Here is a 15,756-nt window from a genome sequence, read left to right as displayed (position 1 = left end):
ACCAACTTCACCCACGAAGCAGAAGAAATGGCCATTGCGGTGGCCCTTCAAAGCTGCACGGGAGCCTCTATCATTTACTCGGACTCCAGAACAGCCATAAGAACTTTTTCGGCTGCCCTCGTCTCTTCGAAGGCAGCTACAGTTGTCAACAAGCTCTTCTACCAAGAAAGGGGCGAAGATAATTTCCCGTCCTCACACATTACATGGTTCCCGGCTCACATGGGAAACATTTCCGGATCTTCTTCCTGCAACCCAAACGAGCGGGCACACCAACTGGCGCGAGAGCTCACTTTCCGCGCCTGCGGTCCACCCCCTCGCTTCAATGCAGCCTGCAGGAACCTCGATAACAAAGACCCGCTCGTGTCATACCACGAACTCACCTCTCATCATAGGTTAGGACGTCGAACTTTTCCTCCTCCTCACACAAAGCTCAACAGAGCACAAGCAATCACTTACAGACAGTTGCAGACTCGAACATACATAACACCGACGACACTAAGCAGGAGCAATCCTGACTTTCCTGCTGTATGCTCATACTGTGGCCACGAATACAACAATTTCGAGCACATGCTCTGGCTGTGCCCTGCCAACGCGGGTACAGATTTTTCTGACCAGTCGTCATGGGACTCAGCGCTTCAAAGCACAGAGCTCATAGCTCAGCTCAAGGCTGTCCAGAGGGCCCGGGCCGTCGCCGAAGGACTCTGTCTACCGGCCCCGACCTGGGTGGAGCCGCCGGACTGATTGACGGGGCCTTCGGCACCGCTTTCTTTCACCTCAGGACCTGAATAAAGTTCGTACTCACTCACTCAAGTGTCGAGCTGTGACACTTGATAGTTCGCGCTCATCTTCTGTTTGTTCGTTTAGCGGCGTCCCTGAGCTCGAGTGACATTCGTACGCGCCGTAACATGAGCGCGGACATCACGGTGAAAGCGTGAAACATTCCTCTACCCCTCGCCACGAGAAAACCGCGCGAGCAGACAGCGGAAGGGCAAGCTTCCCCCATGCGCAAATATAAGAAGAAGCGAGCGAGCTCGCCGACGACTTTTAAATGCGCCCGTCGGGCTCCTAGCGCCACCTCGCTGGTAATGAAGAAACGCTTATTATCGCCTGCTGTCTCCGAGTCCGTCCAGCGCTAAATGGTGTGTATATAACGCTCGCCGTTAGCTACGTGGAGGACCTGTGTTTCGTGGCGTAGTGGATAGCGCCGCTCGCTGCGGAGCAAGAGGTCCCTGGTTCGATTCCGCGCTTCGGAAGCATTTTTCTAAGTTATTTTTCTGTGGGGACTTTATAGATATATACATACCGTATACATATATGGTGCATGACGGCGGCGACGGCGACGGCAAAATCCAGCCGAGACTGTCCATATAATTGCTATCGCAATAAAATTGCAAGGGCGTACAATTGTATTGTCAGGCGAAGACAGTATGACGATTTTATACTTTGTGCGATTTAGCAAGTCGTTCAAACGAAGCAGTGTCAAGCACCAGCCTTACTAGATCTTTCCCACCAATTTTCTTATCGTCTTCGAAGAGCCAGCCAAGTCTACGCTGATCACAACAAACGGAAAGCTGAAAATAGAAAGGGTGGCGAGTTCGTCCTGGAGGTGATTGTAGTCACATGGAACAGACAACAAGGGCGAATATAATGTGAAATACTGACAGGCACGTAGCCAGAATTTTTTTTCGGGGCGGAGGGGGGGGGGGGGGTAAGGCCTAATTGTTCGAAAGAAAGTATTTCCATGGCAAAAATAAAACAAAAGTTGCCCGGGAATATAGAAGGCCGGACGAATTTCGGGGGGGGGGGGCGCCCCCCCCCCCTTGCCTACGTGCCTGAATACTGATTTTGAATGTTCCGAAACAGGCCGCTGTAGGCGCTCATGCGGTGATCTTCAAATTGCGCTATCGACTATATGTTCATCAGATCAGCGAGCACCTGGCGCGTGCGCTACGCTCCTGCAGTGTCCAGGTAGCGCATGTGCCAACAGAAGTGTTAAGGCACTCCTTTGGAAACGTAAAAGACAAGCTGTCAAAAGAAAAATTCCCAGTCGTTGTCTACAGTATGCCGCGCGCAGACAGTGATCGATGTTACGACGGCAAGACAGGCAATTTTCAGCAAAAATTCAAGCAGCACATGTACACGTAAAAAAAAAAAGAGAGAGAGAACGTATCATCGAACGCTCTGGACGAACACGCAAAAGCAATTCGCCATGATGTTGACTGGGAGAACGCAAACATTACAAAAAAAAAACAGAAAATAACTGGACTTCCCGCTTTATTTCTTAAACTCTTACAATCCAGACCACTGCGCACACACGTAATCGCAATGACGGCAGCCTCCCACACGTGTACGCACGTTGGCTGCCTCGCAGCTTAAAACCAATATAACCGGACCAGGGGCGTAGCCAGAAATTTTTTTCGGGGGGGGGGGGGGGTTCAACCATACTTTATGTATGTTCGTGCGTGCATTTGTATGTGTGCGTGCCTATATACGCAAGCAAAACTGAAAAATTTCGGGGGGGGTTTGAACCCCCCCCCCCCCTTGGCTACGCCCCTGAACCGGACCATTTCCGCTTTCATCCTCATTGTGAACAAAGCACCTCTACGGGAGCCGAAACGTCCTCGTCTTTTACAAACTTTCATGGTTGGTGTCCCTCTTTAATTTTTGCGCGACATCAAGATGAATTAAAATTACGCTTCAATCATGCTTCTGCAAAACAACCACTATCGAATTTTGGGTTACAGCAACTGCTATTCTATAGAGAGAGAGAGAGAGAGAAAGCTCTTTAATGAAAAACAGAGAATTCTGCCGGCGTACCTAAAGGCGCCTACATGCTACTCTGTATAGGGGAGGGGAGTGAGGACAGAAAGGCCCTAGGAGGAGGAGGGCAGAAAAGGAGAAGGAGAAAAAAAAGAAGATAATATGATCGTGGTATGTACATGTCACAGCGTAATGATGCTGATGTAAGTTAATTTACAGTTTATCAATTCGGTGAATGTCCTCGAGGAATCGGAACAGAAATTTTAAAATTTTACGTTGCTGAGAAGGAGAAGACGTAGGTCCGAGTATATTCCTGAGATCTAGCGGTGCTTGGGAAGTTGAGCATATACTACTTTCGAGACAAGTTCTTTCTTCTCTGTATGCCTGGCAACTAAATAGTGCCCATTAACTCAATAAGAAGTTACGTTTGCGAGATTGCTCTGGTAGTTCAATTTTCATTTGCACAAGGCTGGTGTGAAGTAGTTCCACCTCTGCCATTTCTGCGGTGTAATGAACCGAAGACGATGTATCACTTCTATCTTACTGTGCCGTATACGCTGGTTCTCCATACAAAGAAACACTTCTCTAGGCTTCGTTTCGTAAAATTGGTCTTAGATTAACTTCCCCAAATATTCTCTTTTTTTTTTCTTTTGTTCAAGGGGGGGGGTGGAGGTCCGGGATTTTAAAGGGGTCCTCCGACACTTTCTTTGAAGCGCCTACATCGGTGCCGACCGCATCAACGCGTAGTAGCGCCCGCCAGAACTATTGCGGGTGGATATGACGACACAGAGCGCTGGCCTGTGATTGGATAAATGTAACGTCAGAAGTGACCGTGGCGTTGCATAAAAAAACGATTATGATTGGGTTTCGTTTTTCTTTAGCATGCTTTTTCACTGAACGCCGAATAGACTGACGCTCTTAGACTTTTTCAGCTTTAAAACTGCAGCGCCGAGCAAAGAATGCGCCGAACGCCATGGCGATGGAGGAAACGTGCGGGGGACGCTCCAGGCGCCGTTATTTGCAGAAACTGAAGAAAAAAAATGTAAGAGCGTCGATCTAGACGCCCTCGCAATAAGAAAAATCACTAAAACTACAAAACATGATATAGGCGTTCGCGAGCTACCTCGTTTCGCACGAGCGAGTCACTTTCCAAACACCATATTGTTTGTTACGATCGCAACGGCGTCCTCAATACTTTTGAAATAACGGGCAACATGATATGCAAGCTTCCCGTACGTAGGATCTTTCAGTTCATCTCATTGGGGAGCCTTCAAACGTCACAGGGCGGGTGAAACGAGGTCGTATGACCCCGCGAAAATCAAGTTGAGGGTAGGCGTCCATTTTATTGTCTTCTGAGTTTTCTAGGCTGAACAACTTCGGACTGCGTGCCCCTATCACTGCCATTCTTGCGCAGTAATCTCTTCAGTCTTCAGTCTACGCAACCCGCAAGTAAGCAATGTAAAACAACGAAGTCTGGAAAAGTGTTAGAGGGCCCCTTTAAGCTACAAGCAGGTCTGCTTTGCAATGTACAGTTTCATTTGAAACGCACAAAAAAAATTGGTGAAAATGAGTTCTGCGGAATCCCGCGAGGTGGCGGTAGGGTTATGAAAGGGGAAATTGACAATCCGCCTTCGCGCTGCCAATTGCTAGCATCCTGGTTACCTTAGTTGGTAGAGCGATCGCTTCGCAAAGGCGCTGGTCGCGGGTTCGATCCCCGGACCTGGTGGACCTTTTGGTCAACTAAGACTCTTTCTGTCTGAGAAATTCGTATGGATTTCGTGTTGGCTTTACGCTGCAAACGGGTGATTGTCAAATCCCCTTTAAAAATTGCTCTGGTTATTGGATATAATTCTTGTTCTTCTTTGTTGTAAATTCTCTTACAAAATCGAACTTCTATTCTATATGTCTTCAAATAGCTTTTGTTTCTTTCCTTTCTTTAACTGCCTAATTGCCTCTAGTTATCATTAGTAATATTGTCATTATTATACTTTAAGTATCACACCCGCATCATCAAACCAACCAAACGAATCAAGTTGAACTCGTCCAAGCTAGTGAAATTAGTGTTCCGACGGTAAATTGTCGGCGAGTGCCATCATCTCCTGGATGTGGCGGACGTAGCGCACCAGGAGCTGCCACGGCGTGAGGTGTAGGCCTTTGGGTGGTGTTGCCTGTATCGTGCTTGTTCATGCTGACCATGGCACGTGATGCGCGCTCTGGTGCGCATAGATCGATGATGGTGTATATGAACGGCGACAATAAACCCCGCTGCACGTTGCTGCTCCCGGATTTATTGTTTACAGTCTACCTTTTATCAGCCTGTCTGTGGCGGATAAATTGCCCAGCACACATGGGCAAGTCATGGATGCTGTTTTTTCACCTTGACTCACGGAAGTGTGCTCCCAGTAAAATGTTCAAAAAGAGTAACCAGCCCCAGGTTGTTCCCACTGCGTTACAGCAATACTGGAAGGATCATTAAAGGAAAATGATCAACCGCAGAAGGTCATCTTCAGCACACGACTGCTTATGTAGCTCAACTGTTACTCGCCAGGCCAAGAGTCTGGGTTATAGAAAGGCCTCTGAGATAAATATATAGGGCGATCCGCTCTGGTCAAGTGCTGTTGTTCTTGAAGCCTTTGTTTGAAATTATGTGCAGAAGCATAAAGTGGCAGTAGGAAATTCCAAGAGATAATAATAATTGTTGGGGTTTCACGTCCCAAAACCACGATATGATTATGAGGGACGCCGTTGTAGAAGGCTCCTGAATTTCGACCACCTGGGGTTCTTTAACGTGCACCTAAATCTAAATACACCGGCCTCTAGAACTTCGCCTCCAACGGAATGCGGCCACCGCGTCCCTTCGATCCAGAATTCGATCCCGCGACCTTCGGGAGAGCAGTCGAACACCATAACCATTAGGCCACCTCGGCGGGTGGATGGAATGAAGTGGATGGAATGAAGTGAAGAATCAAGGGATGAGGTGAAGGGGGTGAAGGGAAGGTTTTGAAAGCTGCCACATAGGTAGCCGCAGAAAGTCTGTCATTATCTTTTTGTTTTTATTTTTTATATTCTGTTATATTTTTTTCTGTGTTTAATAAGCAGAAAGGTAAGCGATCTAGCTAATTTCTCCACGTATCTGAAGGTCTCCTCCTCACGTCACTATACTCAAAAAGAGCCGCAGAAGTGTTTTTACATTGTTTGAAAACTAAGACAATCCCGTATGTAAAAGTGTGAGCGTGAAGGAGGCACACAAGCGTCGATTTATAGCAGAATAGGAATTTTTATTCTTATTTTTTCGGTGAACGCAAGCGAATTTTTACCACAATGTACGAAGAAGCCTTCTAAGTAGGGGTGTGCGAATATCAAATTTTTCGAATACGAATCGAATACGAATATCCACCTTCGAATATCGAATCGAATATCGAATATCAAAGAAAAAATGCCTCCACAGTAACAATATTTTATTTAACATGTAGCTATTTGAAAAAAAAAAAACATTACCAGCCTGCCTGGCAACACAACATACACTGCTATCTCCAGAACACAATGTCCAGGCTAGCACAATGCACATCACAACACTAGGAAATATGACGGCACAATGAAAGTAATGACTAGATGTTATCATGAACAAATATGAGTTGCTCCACATGATCAGGCAGCAGGCGTTTCCTTGCAACAGAGACACCCCCCCCCCCTGCCACTGAAAAGGCATGCTCGCTTGGAACAGAAGTGGCTGGTATAGGGATACAGTCGCGCTGAATATGACTTGCAACACGGGAGCGCGTGACCTCACGAGTTCAAAGACTGCCCATGGCTTCCACTAGCCCTTATTTCCATAACTAAACGTTGTTCTCACACTCGGGGAGAATTCCAAATAAGAAAATATAATTTAGTTGCTGAAATGAAAAGAGGTCGAAGCCATGCGCAATCTTTGAACTCATGAGGCCACGCGCTGCCGTGTTGCAAGTAACATTGAGCGCTACTGTACATGAGGCAAAGCTTTGCCAGACTGGGGTATCTGAAGGTGCCTACAGTCCGCCACCAGTCACGTGGGTCACTGTCTTTCTTCAGAAGTGGTCCCGCATAGTGAACGAGTGGTAGTGCGGCACGTTACGGCCGCATAATATTGAAAATGTACGGTTACATGATCGCCAGCAGCGCTGCACGTCGGAGATGCACCAGCAATAAATCATACGTATCGGGGCGCTCGTCGCAGGCAGATATCGTGCCTCCGTGTACTTACGATGTTTATCGCTCCTCTCGGCAACGTTTTTAACGATAAGAACGCAGCAGAAATGTGGAAGACAAGTTATTTTATGCATGATAATCGAATCGCATATTCGAATTTTTCGAATATTCGAAGTTATCGATTATTCGAAACTTTTCGAATACACGATTTTAGAATTGAATACGAATATTTCGAATGTAATATTCGGCGAATATTCGAAACTTTCGAATAGTCGCACACCCGTACTTCTAAGCTGAAAGCTGTGAACAGCACAGCATGCAGAGGTTTGCGTGTAGGTACGAAATACAGTAAAACCTCGGTGATACGATCACGGCTCGTACGAATTTCGGGGTGATACGAATTTTTCTGTGGTCCCGGCTAAGGCCCATTAGCCTGCAATGTATTGGAGTATGGTTGTTGCGAACCGATTTGCACCATGCGACGTTTGATACGAACGTACGCTAGCGCACAGTTACGAACAGGTGCTGGCCGCGCTGTCGCAAAAGGCGCGGCAGTCACGCGCTGGCGCTGGCTTGCGGGCTACGCGACCATCAACGCTGCGTCGTTGCCTCCAAAATAGCGCGCGCGAATCTTGGAAGCTTTTAGGCGCCTTCGCGTTTAGATTACAAATAACGTTGACGTCGCGTTTTTTTTGTTTTGTTTTTTTTCGATGCGTTGACGCGTGCTCCTGTGCTCGTTGATGCACGCCATGTCTCCGCAATCAGACGTTCTATGAAACAAGACTAAAACTTGGGCTGCGGGTCCGTCATGAAGTCCCATGAAAGGTGGACGAAGACACCAAGAGACGAAGCGGACAGCCTTGGCGAAGGTGCTTGGCGAAGGTGCTTGGCATCTTATCTATTGTGTGCAAAGCGCTTCTTAAGTCACTTTTGCCGCAGTATTCTGGTGTTATGCATAAAAGCGCAGTAAGATCAGGAAGGGGCTACTAGCGGTCACGGGGCACAACACATCTCGCCCATTAATTACACACGCGCGCATGCACCGTGTATTTACAAGTACAAGTATGATCGTTGACGTTTAAAAACATTACTGGAAATCATTCAGAGCTGTTCATAACGTCGCTGTGGCCCTGAGAAACACTGAAACAAAACGTATGCCAACTTTCTTTTGTCGCATACTAATTTCCCATGTTTTCTGGTGATGCGAATTTCGGATGATACGAATATTTTTGGTAACCCCGCGAGATTCGTATCACCGAGGTTTTACTGTATTCGGAGCCTTAGGCGAATTGTCGAGAAATGATGTCCTTGCGTGTACGTTTGATGAATATGCAACACAGTGAGAACTTTGCTGTCGACTTATGGCCTGAAATCGAAACTGCGGTAGATGAGCCCAATGCCATAATACACACTAACAATTGAACTGCAGGAGACACGAGATCTTAGTAAGATGGCAGACTTGGCTATAGCTTCTAATCCATATCGAGTATGAACAGCGCGAAAGCAACACTGGGCTGAAAACGAGACGTGTCCAGCACTGTTCGCGGACGGCGCATGTACCGTCTAGGTCTTGTCCCCGTGTCCCCATCGCGCTGTTTGCGCTCAAGAACTCAACAGGCGTTCGTTCAACTAAAAGGGCATGTGAGTGAATCGCGCGTAGAAAGCGTACCGTTATCAAGAAAAAATAAAGATGGCTTTATCTAAAAAAAAGGAATGACATTTATATGTGATGTCATTCATAAGTACCTTTTAGAAGTGATGGTATATTCTGTTTCACTTGTGCCCTGAATACGTACATAAGTCGTCGTAAAGTTGTTAGATGTGTCGAAGTACTCGCAAAGCCTCGGTGAGAATTTTCGAACTGGAAGCTAACAAATGATATATGAAAATTCTACACCATTTTTATTTATAGGGCATTATTCACTTCAAAATTAGATTAACAATATCTATATATGATCTATACCCCCAGTGGCCAAGTTCTAACCCTAAGGAACAAGAAGCACGAACAGAGCCAGATCAATTGGCTGATCCGCGCCTGGGAAGCAGGAAGCTTTAGTTTCGAGCTTAAACTTTCCGTAAGGGTATTCTCCAAACTTAACTGTTCTTATAGCACTTCGTTATCCTTTAGGTTTGTTCACTGGTTTCTTCTTCTTTTTTTTTTTTCTCAGAAACCGTGAAAGGCTGGTCTCCGGTCTAGGCCAAGGTCGGCCATGGTCTACCCAACTGAATCGATGCCTCTGGTGTCTTCTCCGGAACGGCGCGCAGAGCCCGTGACGCTCGTTCCTATAAATGGTGTGGCCATTCGGCTGAGTGAGCCTGAAGTTTTTCCAAGAGGAGCAGCACAACGTAAACGGACATTTTTCTTGACGTCTCGCAGGTGAGGCGCTTTTGACAGGACTGGCATTCTTTGTAAGTCATCAAATGCTCAGTGTCTAGTTGAATTGCTTACTTGCATCGAACATTGCAGATAACACTCTCGTTCCTCCTCATCTCACATGCATGAAGGGAATTGCAGTACCCAGTGATATTTCGGTCCAGGCTATTCTTGAAGATAACAATATTCGGCTTGCGTTGTCATTGTCTCGAGATGTGAGAGGCCAGCGGAGAGTTCTCGCGTTCCAACTGCACTCTAAGAAACAAAAGAGTCAAAAGAGGGTCACGGCCGCGTGACTCTCTTCGGGTGTCCATTTGACCCCTTTTGGAAGGTACAGGCAGAGAAAGAGAGTTCGCAATTCGACTGGAGTCACGGGACTCTCCTGAAGCGCGTTTCGATTGGCGGCACCGCCGTATACGCCATACATATCGCGCGCTTGCCCGCTTGCCCTTTGGCGCCGTTGTGGCGCGTTGGCTCGACGACGGAGGCGAGGAAACGCGGTGCGTGCCGCGGGTGGCGTGCCGCTTCTGTTTTCCTCTCTGTCTCCTCGTCTATTGGAATGCATTGCGTGTTGGTTGTGTTGGTTGCGCGGGTTGTGTGTCTGTTCATGCGCGTCTTCGGTGGTGTTGGTGTTGACGCCGGCTCGCCGGCTCCGTGCACGAAGTGACGCGGTGACGCTTGGAGGACGGAATATTCCTGGAGCTGCGGACAGGAACAACGGGCGCCAATTAACGGTGAGTGTACTGCTTTCGTAGGTACTAATTATACAGCTTTAGCTGGGCGGCTGCAGCAGCTCTGCGGAAGTTATCTGCCAGCCATTTCCAACAGCAGCCTGTGTCCGCAGGGCTGTTGCGGATGCCCAAATAAAGCTGTCAGTTAACGAGTTGCCACCGTTATGCGCGTTGCTGTGCAACAGGGGCGTAGCCAAGGGGGGGGGGGGGGTTGGGGGGGTTCAAACCCCCCCGAAATTTTTCAGTTTTGCTTGCGTGTATATACCCGTACACATACAAACGCACGCACGAACATACATAATGTATGGTTGAACCCCCTCCCCCGAAAAAAATTTCTGGCTACGCCCCTGCTGTGCAAGCTCCCTTATAGTGAGCGATGCAAACAATTATCAAGGGTCATTTTTTGCTGATCGCACGTTGTGTCTGCGCTACTGAATGTGCAAGATGTCGTTTTGAGATGCACTTTAGTCTACTTCATAACATTTCCATCGACCTTGAGTGTGTAGCGTGCTTCGCCGCGTGGGAACGTGAAAAAAAAAATGCCTGTGTACAGAACGTTCAGACACACTATATATAATGGTTTTTGTTGGCTTAAAGACGGTAGTTTGAGGTGCAGATATAGTACGGTGCTTCCAGAACGTACGCGGTAGTCATTCAAGTTGGACACGCTTCACCGGTAAAGTGAAAAAGCTCTAGACTTTCGACGGCGCGCGTTGGTGCAGCCGCGGCCGTGCACTCTTCCCTCGTTTCTGTTTGCTGTTTTCGTGATTTGCATACACTGCGATGACGTTGGGTGTTATTACAGAATCGAGTGAGTGTGCGTGATTGTGGGAGCTATGTGCGGTAATTCTAGCATATGACATGTCTGATCACGACGTCAAAAAGCTTGGTTCCTGACCATGCCTGTTTGCATTTGTTGTTTTGTTGTTAGCCTTTATTATGTCTGTGTGAACCACTTATTGGGTAGGTTTTGCAAACCTTTACTGCAATTTCATTTTCTCATCATAATATCACGTTCTCATTTCCAGATACCGTTTTTCATGGTGCTCACGCTGAACAGGAGCGACAACCTAGCAAGCCACAAGTCTGATGTCTCCAGCCGTCACCACTTCTTGATTTATTCTTAATCATAAGAATAAATATGGAAACATGATGCCAATTTCTGTTGTTTATTTAGCACCATATGACACTGTGCACATCACAGTCACACATTTTAGTTGGCTATACTCATACAAGCATGTAAATGAAGAATACCTTAACTTCTTAATTGGAAATCACAGACCATCTTTTCGCGCTTTCTATATAAATTTGCTAGAAAGTATGTGTTGTTTTGACGAGTTTTATTAAAATAATGCTAAAATTGAACTATTTTTTTTGCAGTCGCTGGGCAGAACGGCAAGTATTATTGCACTTGCTTAAAATGAATACTCCACTATTTTCAACAGTAGTCGCGCAAAAGTAGAGCAAGGGTCAAAGGAGTAGCTTAAAATACTTGTGGAGTCGCTTGACGCTTCGGTGTGGCTCACTTGACCCCCGTAGGTGTGTTACCGGCAAGAGTCGTCTGACTCCCTATAAGTGGTAACGTAATCCTTCGGATGAGAGTCTTTCCACTCTGCCTAGACGGTCAGGGGACTCTCCTAGAGCGAGCCAACCCTGACCCACCAAGAGAGTCACCGTGACTATTTAAACCGAGTCCTATACATGGCAAGTCAGAACTCTCCGAAAAGAGTCACGCATACTCTTTTTTTTCTTACTGTGGTGACAACGTTATCGTCTCGATCGCCGGTTTAACGCGCCCGTCTGAAGTGAGGGCATGGCCGTATTTAATCCGCACAGAAGCTTTGACACACCGACCGCTGCAGAGCCGAAACCACCGAAGACTCGGGGCAGTGCAATACCTGCAGATTTTCACTGAGGTGGTGTAACTGCGGAGACTCTCTTTGATGTGAATAGGGTCAGGTGTTGACTGAGTCCTGGAACACGTATTTCTACGGACAATGACCGATTCAATGTGCGAATATATATAGGTACTTCAACGTGATGCGCGAAAGTATTTTCCGAATTTGTGCTGTCTGCACTGCAATTAGGAAATACAGGGTGTTGTTTTGGACAATACAGATTTTTAAATAAAAATTCTATGACAGTAAACCTCCTGTTGTTTACACACACGAACTCCACGTTGAGGCGGAAATACTTTGCTTCAGCTGAAATGACACTACTGCGACTAATTAACAAAAACTCGTTAGTTAACTTCCCAATTATTGACGTGAGAGCAGGCGTTTATATTGCAAAGTTGTAGTGCGTGTGAATTTATGGCATACCTATTTTTTTAGAAATCACAGAGGCTGCACGTAATTCGAGATATTCATCATTTAATTTTGAGGGCGATACCGAAACTGACGGCGCCCGGCGCGCAGGAAACGCGACCTTTTTGTCACGTAAGACCGGAGCTACGTGTAGCAAGCAAGTGACGAATTTTGAATCAAAGCCAAAGCGGAACCCGGTCAGGAAAGTCAGCAATCATTCTGAAATACACTAGTGGACAGCTTATTCTTTGGGTGCAATCTGTGATGCTTATCTGTTTCTTTCATAAACTACAAGGAGGCGCGAAAAACTATTTCGCCAGTCTGCAAAGAAGACGCGCCGCAGTGGCTGCTCCTGAGTTTTATGTTTGACAGGCAAAGAAAACGTTGATATTGCGTTTTTCTTGCGCACAGCTCGAAAGAAACAGATAAACACCACACGCAAAGGTAAGGTGATCCGCTGGCTAAAGGGAGATGACTTGCCGCTTTCCACGAAAAGATACAGCCACGACGCATCTGCATTCAAATTGCATCACTTCCTTGTCGCGGGTAGCTCTGGTCTGGCGTAAAAGAGTGGTCGCGTTTCGTGCGCGGTCAGTTTCGGTATCGCCCTTAAAATTCAATGATGAATATCTCGAATTACGTAAAATTTTTGTGATTTCTAAAAAATGGGTATGCCATAAATTATAATAATATCTGTGGCTTAACGTCCCAAAACCACCATATAATTATGAGAGACGCCGTAGTGGAGGGCTCCGGAAATTTCAACCACCTGGGGTTCTTTAACGTGCACCTAAATCTAAGTACACGGGCCTCAAACATTTTCGCCTCCACTGAAAATGCAGCCGCCGCGGCCGGGATTCGATCCCGCGACCTTCGGCTCAGCAGTCGAGTGCCATAACCACTAGACCACCGTGGCGTGGCATGCCATAAATTGTCATGCACTAGAACTTTCTACTTAAACAACTGCCCTCAAGTCAATAAATAAAAAGTTAATTAGCGAGTTTTTGTTAATTAGTAACAGCAGTGTCAATTTAGTTGGGGCAATGTACTTCCGCCACGACGTAGAGTTCGTGTGAGAAAACGACAGGAGCTTTACTGTCATAGGACTTTTATCAAAAATATGCATTGTCTAAAAAAAAAAAAGTTTGCACTCGGCCGCGCAAGACTTGATAACAGTGTAGCTGGTCGATCCAAGTAGGAGGCTTTATCGGCTCATACTAGGTCACTTGGCTAACGCTAGGTTTCAAACTTGGCTTTTAAGCAAGGCTATTTTTCAGCTTCTTATGGTTCTTGGATCGACAAGCTTCATTGTTATAAAGTCTTGCGCGACCGAGTGCAAGCTTCATTTTAAATGCGAAGCATTTCTTAGCGAACCTCAGGCACTTTGGGCGTTTCTATCTACGTATCTATCTATCTATCTACCTAGCCGCCTACGTCTGGGCGCTCTCCTGGTCATCTCCATTACTTGTAATATACCAAAATCGGCATAGCAGGGGATCAGTGTATGGCGAACACGATTCACTGGTCATGACATGAATAACGCAAAATACCTGTCGCGTACGTCATCAAACCCTTTCTCTCAGTCACGTGTGGCACATACCCGCATACCAGAGTTCATGTTACGCGGGTATGTGCCACAGGTGATACAAAGTCTCAACCAACACAGTAACCGCGAACACACATTGACACGCAAGGAAAGGAATCATAATAATAATTGTTGGGGTTTTATGTCCGAAAACCACGATATGATATGAGAGACGCCACGCCGTAGGGAATGGCTCTGGAGATCTTGACCATTGGGTATTCTTTAACGTGTACCGAGATCGTACAGAACACGGTCATCTAGCATTTTGCCTCTATCGAAATGCGACCGCCGCGGCCGGGATCGAACCCGCGACCTTCGGGTCAGCAGCCGAGCACCTTAACCGCTACACCACCGCGGCGGACGCAAGGAAAGTGAGGAAACTGAAGACAGAACACCCCTGGAGGACGCTCAACTACCATCCACGTGGGTTACGCAAAAACCGGCGTCAATGCTTCCTGCAATAAATCTGCTGAGAGAACCAGGCCTCTCATCGTTACCGGTGTCTTCAACATCAAGACCCAAAAATGCTTGGTCCTTATATTAAGTGAAAGACGGATTGGATGTGGAGAGGGCATCAAAAGACCTCGCTGCCATGTCCACGACAGGAGGCATCATAGATCATTTCATCGTAAGAGACATCCAGGATTTCCGCCAGCTGTACTATACCTCGCACTTCACTACACTTAGACCCCACGTATCCGCGATCACGAACGTATCCGATTAACAAGTCCGGTCCAGCTGCTGGTGCTCACTGATCATGGTGATGATGAACTGGCTCGAGAACTGTCAAAAACCCCTTCTACACATACACATGGGTTCGTGAAGCGTGCGTGCGTTCTCCGTCATAACGGACAAGTATAAGCATAACAACTGTAACTGTGACTGTAACGCACGTGCAGTGCGCCTGCGCGTGCCATTCGGCTGTGTATATATCTAGGGAAACTTTCCTGAATGAAGCTTAGTTGCGAGTTACACCTGTCCTGTGCGTTTGTGGACCTTCTTTGTCCTGTTCGGATTCGCGCTATCAAGTATTGATGAATATAAGCACTACATATCAGCTTACCGCTTCTGGTGTTGGTACAACCCATGTGTCTGTTGCCATCGCTACGCAACTGTAAACAACTGGTCATATAATAGATTTGCGACTCTTCAACATATGAATGTGCGTATACCACTTCCATATTTCTCTAGCGCCTTTCCGTAACGTTTCGTTCAATGTGAAAAATTACGCCATAGTCACCATCCCGAGCATGCTTCGCATAACATCGATTCCCACGGTACGTGGGACCTGCCAATTTTTTTTATTTAAACTTAGCGCTGTCAAACTTATTCATTTCGGTAGCTTCGATGCGGCTCCTCCGCAGCTGTTGCTATGGTGCATGCGTATCTTGGCATGACGTCACATCAGCTGTCGCGGTAGCTAGGCGTGGCGGGTTCCGTTGCCGACCGCGGCTTGACGGCAGCTTCTTCGTTGCTACTGCTTCGGCGCATGCGCGGCTTGGCACGACGTCACACCACCTGGTGTAGTGGCGAGGCGAGGCGAGGCCAGGTGTTGCGCAGCTGTGGCGTCGGTGGTTGCTAGGCAGCGGCGCGGCGAGGTTTCTTGCGGGGAACAGCTGTCGTGCATAACAGCTTCGCTGTTAAAAACACCCTGTATATCTCCTCCTCGTTCACGACTGGGAATTTGCCACACTAGCGGCAAGCCATCAACCGTCAAGAAATAAACGCAACTTTTGACGATGTTGTGGACTTTGCCTTTCGGTTTTCCCTGTATGTTCTGTGCGCGGCTCCATATAGCGTTGTCTGCTCCCTTCA

This window comes from Rhipicephalus sanguineus, chromosome 1 (genome assembly GCF_013339695.2).
Source record: "Rhipicephalus sanguineus isolate Rsan-2018 chromosome 1, BIME_Rsan_1.4, whole genome shotgun sequence".
Lineage (NCBI taxonomy): Eukaryota > Metazoa > Arthropoda > Arachnida > Ixodida > Ixodidae > Rhipicephalus > Rhipicephalus sanguineus.
Note: the sequence above shows the minus strand (reverse complement) of the source record.